A 9156-nucleotide genomic window follows, 5' to 3' on the forward strand; every position below is an offset into this window, starting at 1 on the left:
CCCACTCAAGCCCTGAAAAACATGTTAACTTGAATGGTTTTCTGTTACTTGTGTCCCCAAGGCCAGGCTAGCCTAGACCTGTTCTTTCACCGTGTTGTGGGTACCTGGACAAGTTATTTTATTCTTCTAAGGGCCAGTTTCCTCATTTGTGGAACAGCAAGCAGGTACCAGAATGAAGCTGGGAGCCCTGGCTGGGCGGTGAGCATCCCCTAGAGTTAATGCCTGGAAAGTGCTTAGAAAAAGTGCTTGGCAAAAGTGCTCAGTAATTCTGCGTAGATAACATGAGGATTCTGCCCTTCATTGCAAGAAGAAAGCTGCTTCTTGAAAAGACGTCATCTTGTTGGTGTAAAGATGCAGTGAAATATGTGACTCTCTTTATACCTCTCTCTGGGTCATTTCCCTGATAAAAGCTATGACATTGCAAGATTAAAGAAAGGAAGCCTCTGGTCTTTTGATCACTGTTCTCTAACAAGCATGGGAAAGGGCTTATTTCAGTCTCCCAGCAGGGGCCAGGCAAAGCCACTTTCAGCATTTGCACCAATAATGGAGTTTATTTTTTGAGAAATGTTTCCAAATTCATAGTTGGGGGGGAAATCTGCGATTTTATTATACTTTACTAACAAAATTTTCACATGTCCACGGGTTATGTATATACCTTTTTCCTAGTGGGACTTTAAATCTTTGCTTATTTTTATAGCTCAAAAATATCTTTAAATATCAGATGTTTTTCCAGTTTACTGTTCAACTTTTAATGTGATCATCTTCGGTTCTGTTCTGCTTTGTTTTTTTCCATCTCCTGGCCTGAGGTTTTCTTTTCCCGAACTTGCTCGTGGTCAACCATGGTCTGTAAATAGTAATGGAAATTTCCAAAAGTAAATAAGTATACAGTCTAATCATGTTCTGAGTGGCACCATACTGCACCGTCTCACTTCCTCCCGCCCAGGACATGAATTGTCCCTCTGTCCAGCATCACTGCACTGTATGTGGTACCCACCTGGGGGAGAGGGAGAAGCAGAGAGAAACGCCACATTCACACAGGTTCTTATGGTCTATTGTAATTGTTCTATTTTGTTATTGTTGTTAATTGATAAACATGACTAACTATATATATATATTATATATATATATATATATAATGGCTTACTATATAACTCAGTTCTCTAGGAGTCTCGAAGCATAGCCCCTGTGACTAAGAGGAGACTGCTGCCCATCCCTTAGGGGACAGATAGGTGGCACCATCCCTTGCCTGCCACTCCCCTGCTTCCATTGCAGGTCCAGCCTGCCCTGCTTCCCCCTCTGAGCACCTGCTCCCTTTGCCTGGGGTGCTCTCTGGCCACGTTCCATTTAAGCAGCCAGGTAGAGAGAGCTCTGAGAAGGCAAGGTGAGGTGAGAGCCTACCGCATTCTCAGAGCAGCCTGAGTGACGCCAAGGACAGGCTGCCCTCTGGAGAAAGAGGCCAGGGAAGGGACACAGCAAGTCCACAGCTGCCACGGTGCCAGACAACAGACAGACGCAGAAGACAGGACTGGGACAGAGACAATGGGCCAGTCCTCAAGCTAGAGAGGAAGGGAGGAGGTGGGAGGAGCAACTGACCGGAACTGATGGCCGGGTGGGTTCCACCCCCGACTGTAGAGGTCCTGAGCCCTCTGTGGCTCCTGGCTGGGTGACCAGTCTGGCAGCGACGCTTGGGTCTAGGGGTCTGGTGAAAGGACAGGCATCTTGACAGTCGCTTCCGGGTGTGATGTGAGTCACCATCAGGCCAGCCTGGAGCGGAACTGAGGTGCATCCTGCTGCCCCCCCCCAGTGCCAGCCAGGCTCTCATGCCAGTCTCGTCACCAGCATGAGCTGACTATTCAGTGCTAAATGTTCAGTTCAGTTTGGGTTACTCTGGGGTAAGCAATCAGATAAAACAAACATGCTTTCCTCATAGCTTTGAATGACTGCGCTGCACCCCATCTTATTCATAAAGGCATAGAAAGATCTGTGGGTTTGGTTCAGGAGCAAAGCAGAGGTCTGGCATGTTTGAGTCCCTGGGTTCAATGCCCAGCACCAAAATTAACCAAAAAGAGACAAAAGTAGTTTCTGATCACATGACTCACTGTGGAAGCCACCTGAAAATCTCTCTCTCTGGCCTGGACATCCTCATTGTTGTGTTCTTGTTTTGATAGTCTCACTGTATAGCCCAAACTGACTTTGAACGCACAGTGATCCTCTGCTTCAGCCTCCTGAGTGCTAGGATTACAAGTGTGCACTACTACACTCACTATGGACATTTTAAAAAAAGCTCTCCCTGGAATATCTTTATGATAAAAATTTACATCATCAGTGCTAAGAAGAGGCAAGCGGAAACCAGGAGGGGCCCCTGACCTGTGGACAAAATCTGACTGGCAGGAAAATCCCAAGGTACAGAGTCACCTAAATTCAAATGGGTGTTGACTTTGCCGCCCGCTGTGTGCCTGGGCCCTTCTGCCCGAGACAGCTCCTCTCCTGCCCCTCACCTGCCCTGACACCACCCTCCTGGGGTCTTTGACAATTTCACAGTACATGTCAGGAGCTCAGCGAGGGCCTGGCTACATCAACCAGTAATGTTATTATTCCAGGGGAATCTAGGCCTCAGGTTGGGGCTACTCAGGGTGGGCACCGTATGTTTGCTGGCCTGGGCCTGGGAGCAGAGCCATAGGAAGAGCTCAGGAGAGAAGGGTGGTGATGGAATTCTGGGCCTCCACACCACGTACTACACACACATTTACTGTTCACCCCACCACACCCTCGGGATGCACTGTTACAACTCGTTTTACACATGAGGAAACTGAGGCATGAAGCTCTCTTATGAGGCCCAAAGAGGTGTTCACTGATTCCCTCAATCTCAGTGATTAAATGGTTCTCTTGTAGCCCGGCTGTGACTCTGAGCTAACACAGTTCACCAGAGGTTAGAGGTCACTGCATAAGCTGAGCGTGGTGGTGCATACCTGTGATTCCAAAGGTCTAGAAGGCTAAGGCAGGAGGACCTCGAGTTGGAGCCCGACTGGGGCCAGTGAATGACTTAGGCCCTGTCTAGAAACAAACAAAAAGGACTCTTTGCCCCATGGTCTCCCAGCTAGAAAAGTGGGGGAACCAGGACTTACACCCAAGCTCTCCACTGCCATGCCAAGACACTGCTGCAGGACAGTCAGGGGGTTGGGGCACATCAGGGCTGAGTGCTGGGTCTCCTGGCACTACAGCCGGTCTTTGTTGGATTTGAATCCACAAAAGGGACGCTCTATCCTTCGGTGTCCACCAGGGGGAGTGTTTCCAGGTCCTGGGGATGTTGCAATCCCAGGAGCTTGGAGTCTGCCCTCTGCTTTAAATCCCCTTTGGATTGCTGGTCACACCTAACGCCATGTGACTGCTGTGTGAACCACTGCTACACCCTGTTGTTCAGGGACAGTGACAAGTACAGCATGACTGTAGTCTGTCTGATCCCTGGTTGACAGAATCTGCCAATGAAAGCCAAAGACACAGAGGACAGATGGTGACCTGGTTGCCTGTTCTCAACCATGCCAGAGACATGCTGCGAATGTGTCACAGCATTTCTTTCCCAAGCCAGGTCAGGGCCTGGATGTTCTAAAGGGCAGCCAAAGGCCACTGGATGAGAGTGGCCAATCACACCTGCTGCTGCTGGCTTAGGGGTGCCCTAGGGTGTGCACACTAGGCTTGCACAAACCAGCCACTGCCTTCCCCACAATGAGAAGCTGCAGGTAGTTCCCTCAAAGACTCAACGCCTGTTCATCAAGTCATAAAGCAAATACGCAAATGCGTGTTTTTTATGAGTCTGGTACTTTCTTGATGGGCTTTTGCACCAGTCACATCCCCAGTCCATGTTTTCTTTTGTTTTATTTTGAGACAGTGTAAGTTGCCCAGGCCAGACTTGAATTTGCCGTCCTTCTGCCTCAGCCTCCCAGAGTGCTGGGATTACACGTGTGCACCACTCACTGTGCTTGGCTCAACACACACGTTTTGAAGAGTCCGTAAGCAAATCTTGCCAACTTTACAAAAATCCAAGTATAACAAACTGGCATTGGTAGGGGAGGAGGAAGCCTGCACCCACAGGGGTCAACCGGACGTTGTACCTCTTCTGAGGCCTTGCCCCACCACCACTGCATCTCATATGGATTCTACTGGTCCCCAAATTAAAGAAAAACAAAATAAGGGGAGAAGACATCAGCCTGTCACAGTGGGCAGTGATGGGCAGACACCCAGCTGTGAGAGAAGGCGGCCACGTCCTGACCACAGCCTGAGTTGGGACACAGCCCGTGAGGCCACCTGGCGGTGTGGGCTAACACTGCCGGGCACAGACTGTCCTCCAGGTGCAGTGGCTGCTGTCATTACCACTCCGATGCTCCAACTCATCCAAGCTGGAGGTGGCGGGTGCTTCTGTGAAACACCTTGACTGAAGCATGCAGCCAGCAAAAAAGAACTCAGTGCTCTACAAGTCCGTGCCAACCCTCCCAGCATCTCAGCCCATCTCTCACAGATGCAGGAGCCAAGAGGCTTCGATTCTGAAACCCTATGCAGGAACACCTTAAAGCGGAGAAGTTTCTGTGACCTTAACTTCTTCCTGAAGCCTCCCACAGCTGCTTGTTCAGGTTCGGCAGTATAATACCTCCCTGTTTGGTATAAAATGGGCTGCAGTGGGATCCAATGACATTACCATTAAACTCCTGGTTCCAGCTTGATACCAAATCCCCAAAGCAATGCAATCAGAAATACCCAGTAGAATTGGTCCTTTACCTCGCTTTGATCTGCGACAGAGAAATCTAATATATGATCGACCACAGGCCTGTGACACCAATCGGCCTGAGGTCACAGGGAAGAGAGGAGAGTTGCAGAGGGGGGTGTTTGAGCGTCTCACAATAGCCTCATTGTGGCTCAACAAAGGGGTGACCTCCTGAGCGCCATCTGACCCTGGAGGCTCCACAAACATATGTATTTACTCAGCAATTACAACTTCAGCTACCAAAGGGGCAGCTTCATCATCCCTATCAAAGGGAATAAATTAAAGCTTCCTGGATCTTACAACAAAAAAAGCCAAAGCAGCATTTGCACTGGGAAAGAAAATAGAGTTTCTTTTCAACAGTGCATGTTTCTTTTTCTAAGAAATCTCCCTGTTTTGTAACCCAGACAGTTAGGAAGCCCAATTCCAAATTACAGAAGCTAAAAAAAATGTAATGCTAAGGGAGCTGAGTGAGATATTGAGTTTCTTTGTGGGAACAGGATTAAGATGCCACTTTTTAAGCCAGAGCACTGCTACGCTGCAAGGTGTGTGTGTGTGTGTGTGTGTGTGTGTGTGTGTATGCACACGCGTATGTGGTGCTGGGGATCGGACCCAGGGCTTTCACAATGAGCCACATCCCCAAGCCTTTTGATTATCTGGAGACAGGATCTTGCTGGGTTCCCAGGCAGGGCTTCCACTTGCAATTCTCCCGAGTCAGCCTCTCCCAGATGCTGGGGTTGCAGGTGTGCTCCACCACATCACTCAAGACTGAGCTGCTGTGAGAGCTTGGGGATACCCCTTTCCTCTGCTTTGTAATCTTATCATAGCCCCATGAAGGTACATGAGAAGGTAATATACAGATGGAAATTCGGGAAATACCAGATTTGGGAGCAGGCAGAGGGTGGCAGTATAGACTGGTAGAAAGCACTCCAAACACTGGCTGTGTCTTTTCAAGCTCGAATGTGCTTTGTGACAGCGATGTCACTCATGAGAGCAGCAGCACGCACATAGCAGCTGGGGGGAAGACCCTGAACTCATTGGGAACCCATATGCCCTGGAGACAGCTGGAATCCCACCAACAGCGGAGTGGGTCAAGTCTGTGAAGCAGTATAAGAAACAATATCTGAAAGCCACGTGGATGGCTCTCAGGGGACGCTGGCCAGGCACAAGTCGGTGCCTGCTGTGTGATTCCATTTGCATCAAGTTCAAAACCAAGCAAAGCCAATGCTTCGAAGGTTCAAAGCCAAGGGTTCAAAGAAAGGCCATGAATACCTGGACATAATCTTGTCCTTTTACTTAATGACAGTGATATGTGTACTCTGTGCATAATCCATGGAGCTGCACGGCACGCTGCAAGTGGTTTTGTGTGTCAATACACGTGTCCCGCTGTGCTTCCGACAGCTGTTTGCATCAGCGCTGGCTCGCTTGAGGCGGGCTGCTGCAGGAGTTTGTCACTGTCCTGAGATGTGGCTACACGCTGGCTGTCACCAGAGTGCCACTTCACACTCATGGTGGAATTCTTTGTTTAAATGTGTCGCCCTGCTGCATGGTCCTGCTGCCGCAGTGCAGGCATTCAGGGAGCTTCACGCAGGAGGCAGTGCCTCCTCTGGGCCAGGGTCTCCGAGGGTGGCACTTGGTGGGCTGCACACTTTATGTCTGTTAAAGACTCTTCAGAGGCCTACTAGGTGCCAGGCACTCTGTGAACAGTATTTTAGTTTCATGCTACCCCAAGAGGTAAGTGTAAGCGACGAAAATCTTTGAAATTCAGAGAAACTGGCCTTCCTGCTCAAGCAGGAGCTGTTGGCTGGTAAGAAACCAAGCTTGGCTTCAGCCTCAAGTCCAAGCTGCCCTTGGCTATGAGCATCTCATGTCCTCCACATTCAAAAGACACAGCCTTGCACGTGGTGTTGGTAAGGAATCACTGCTCCTTCCAAATGATCGACCTGTAGCACCAGAATAAACCCGTGCCTCCATCCTACCCCTGGCAGGATTGAATGGTCTCTCTCTTCTGGCCACGACTTTTCCCTGAGCTTGAGCTGATGCCTCCTGAAGATTCCTGGGCCCAAGGCCTGGCACGGAACTCAGCCCAGGCTATACAGTCTGGAGTGAGTGGTCCTGGGATGCGGGATGGCTTCAGGGACAGAGGGCTAAGGAAAGCACAGGAAGGTGGCCTCGGACATCAGGGACCCTCGCTCCACTGCTGCACACTGAACATGGGCCTGGTGCGGCCAGACGGGTGCTGTGTCACTGAGCCACTTCCCCACCCCCGTCGGGCTTTGCTGCAACGTAAAATTGCAGCACATGCTGGTGGCCAGCAGTTCTCCTGAAAATGAAAGGGTTGAGTGTTCAAATGTTATCACCTGCATCATCTCTTGGAACAAAAACCAGCTTATCAGAATGATACCAAGTCTGAACTATACAACAAGCCTCTTGCCCTCCTGTAATTGAGGAATCGCTATGAAATAGAGCACTTTTTAGTGAAGGCTGATTTTAGATTTTAGTTATTTCAAAACTGAATTGGAGGACACGGGAAAAGCTGGATGTATTGAGATCCAGACACCAGGAGGTACTCTCCATCTAAATGCCCCTTGGCCATCAAGTACTGGGAGTCCTTGTGACTTCGAGGCCCGCAGAGAACAGAGCAGCCCAGTCTACTCTCTGACTCCCACACTTTATTAGGAGCCTCATGTGCCCGCCTGATGGTAGAAGGGTCCCAGCACACAACAGTCACACATCCCAGCCGCTCCTGAATTCTCCTTGCTAAGCGGAAAATGGCCAGGACACAGTTGGTAAACACTGGGAATACCTCAAGAATTAAGGCATCAAGATAAGGCAATGGTGCGTCCAAACATCCCAGCAGGTTCGGGGATCCGTGCGTGCCAGGCCAACACATATGGTAGCGTTGGAAGTTCTATTTAACTTGGACAAGGTAGAGCTATAAAATCTGATGCCAAATGTCATTGGCTTGGCTGCTACCATCCCCTAGGGCCTCAGAAGGGCTGCACACTTTGTGTCTGTTAAGGACTCCTCAGAGGCCTACTAGGTGCCAGGCACTCTGTGAACAGTGTTTTAGTTTCATGCTACCCCAAGAGGTAAGTATAAGAGACAAAAATCCTTGAAATTCACTCCATGTGAGGACCTTGGGGATGATCAAGGAAGGGGCAGGCTGCACGCCAAGGCCCCAGGGCAGGGGCAAGGTTGACACAGGACCACTGGCCTCGCTTCTGTCCTTGTGGTGCTCGAGGTCAGACAGGACACACCCTCAGCACTCTGGGATGGCTGCTGTGCCTGGCAATCCCTGAAGCACCTGGTTAGCAGCTGACGAGGATGACAGAAATGACTGTGACATTAAGTACACATTTTAATTCTGTCACAGTGAGACTGACAGACACACATCTTGAAATGCTGCAGTGTCTCTACATCAGCGTCTGACAGGGGCACTCTGCATCTGCCCACACGCCAAGGACGGTGGGGACACATGTAGTAGGGGACCCCCTGGGTGGCTGCATTTGGCTTCTGTCCCGAAGCAGGTACATGATCGGGGCCCACCTTTCTGGTGCTGGAGGACAGCCTGAGGATTCCCCTGCTCCAGGACCAGCAGGATGGCGGCAGCAGCTGAGGTTCTGGGTTTGGAGTTGTGACTCCACTACTTCCTTCAATCACTAGGAATGAACTGGAAGAGGAAGATGAGGCCCAGGAGAAAGCAGGACCCGATGCCAGGCCCGATCACGCGGCCTAAGTCCTGCTCAGGGATGCAGGGACACTGATGACACCTCCCCGGTCACAGCCAACCACAGGCAAGGCTGGAAGAGACACTGGCTCCCGGGCTCACACAAGCCCAGGAGGGTCCCATGAGGCCACCTTCACCCGATACTCCCCAGCCCCATCCTGCAGCCCTTGTTCCTTCCCAGTGTTGCTTTCACATGCAGGATGGAATACTAAAGGGGGTGACGCTTACCAAAGGCACTAGCCTTCAGAAACCCAGTGGGCATGACCTCCTCCAGGAGGGAGAGATGCACATGGCCTCACCCGGGCCGACACACCAGGACTCAGACAAGCAGCACCATGCAGGTCACGCAGTGCCATCAGTGCAGAAGCATCGTCTGGCCAGACAGGGCCACAGCGAGAGCCGGCGAGACTGTCACAGAGGCCTCTCCTGAGGACCAGGACTTCCGGCTGAATAGGGCAGCACACACAGGACTTCTCACAGCCACTGCTGGGCTCAGTGCTGTGATGTACACGCGTATTTTCACAGCACAGGGAAACACATGGAAGCAAAGGGATTAAAACAAACACTCACAGTCACATCCATCAAAGGAGGAGTTACTTACCTTTTGACTTTTCACTAACTTTTCCACACAGAAATGTTATTTTTAAAAGTACAATAATTCTGCCACCACAGA

Source organism: Cavia porcellus, unplaced genomic scaffold (assembly GCF_034190915.1).
Source record: "Cavia porcellus strain 051 isolate PalLab524CR breed Dunkin Hartley unplaced genomic scaffold, mCavPor4.1 scaffold_18, whole genome shotgun sequence".
Taxonomy (NCBI): Eukaryota; Metazoa; Chordata; class Mammalia; order Rodentia; family Caviidae; genus Cavia; species Cavia porcellus.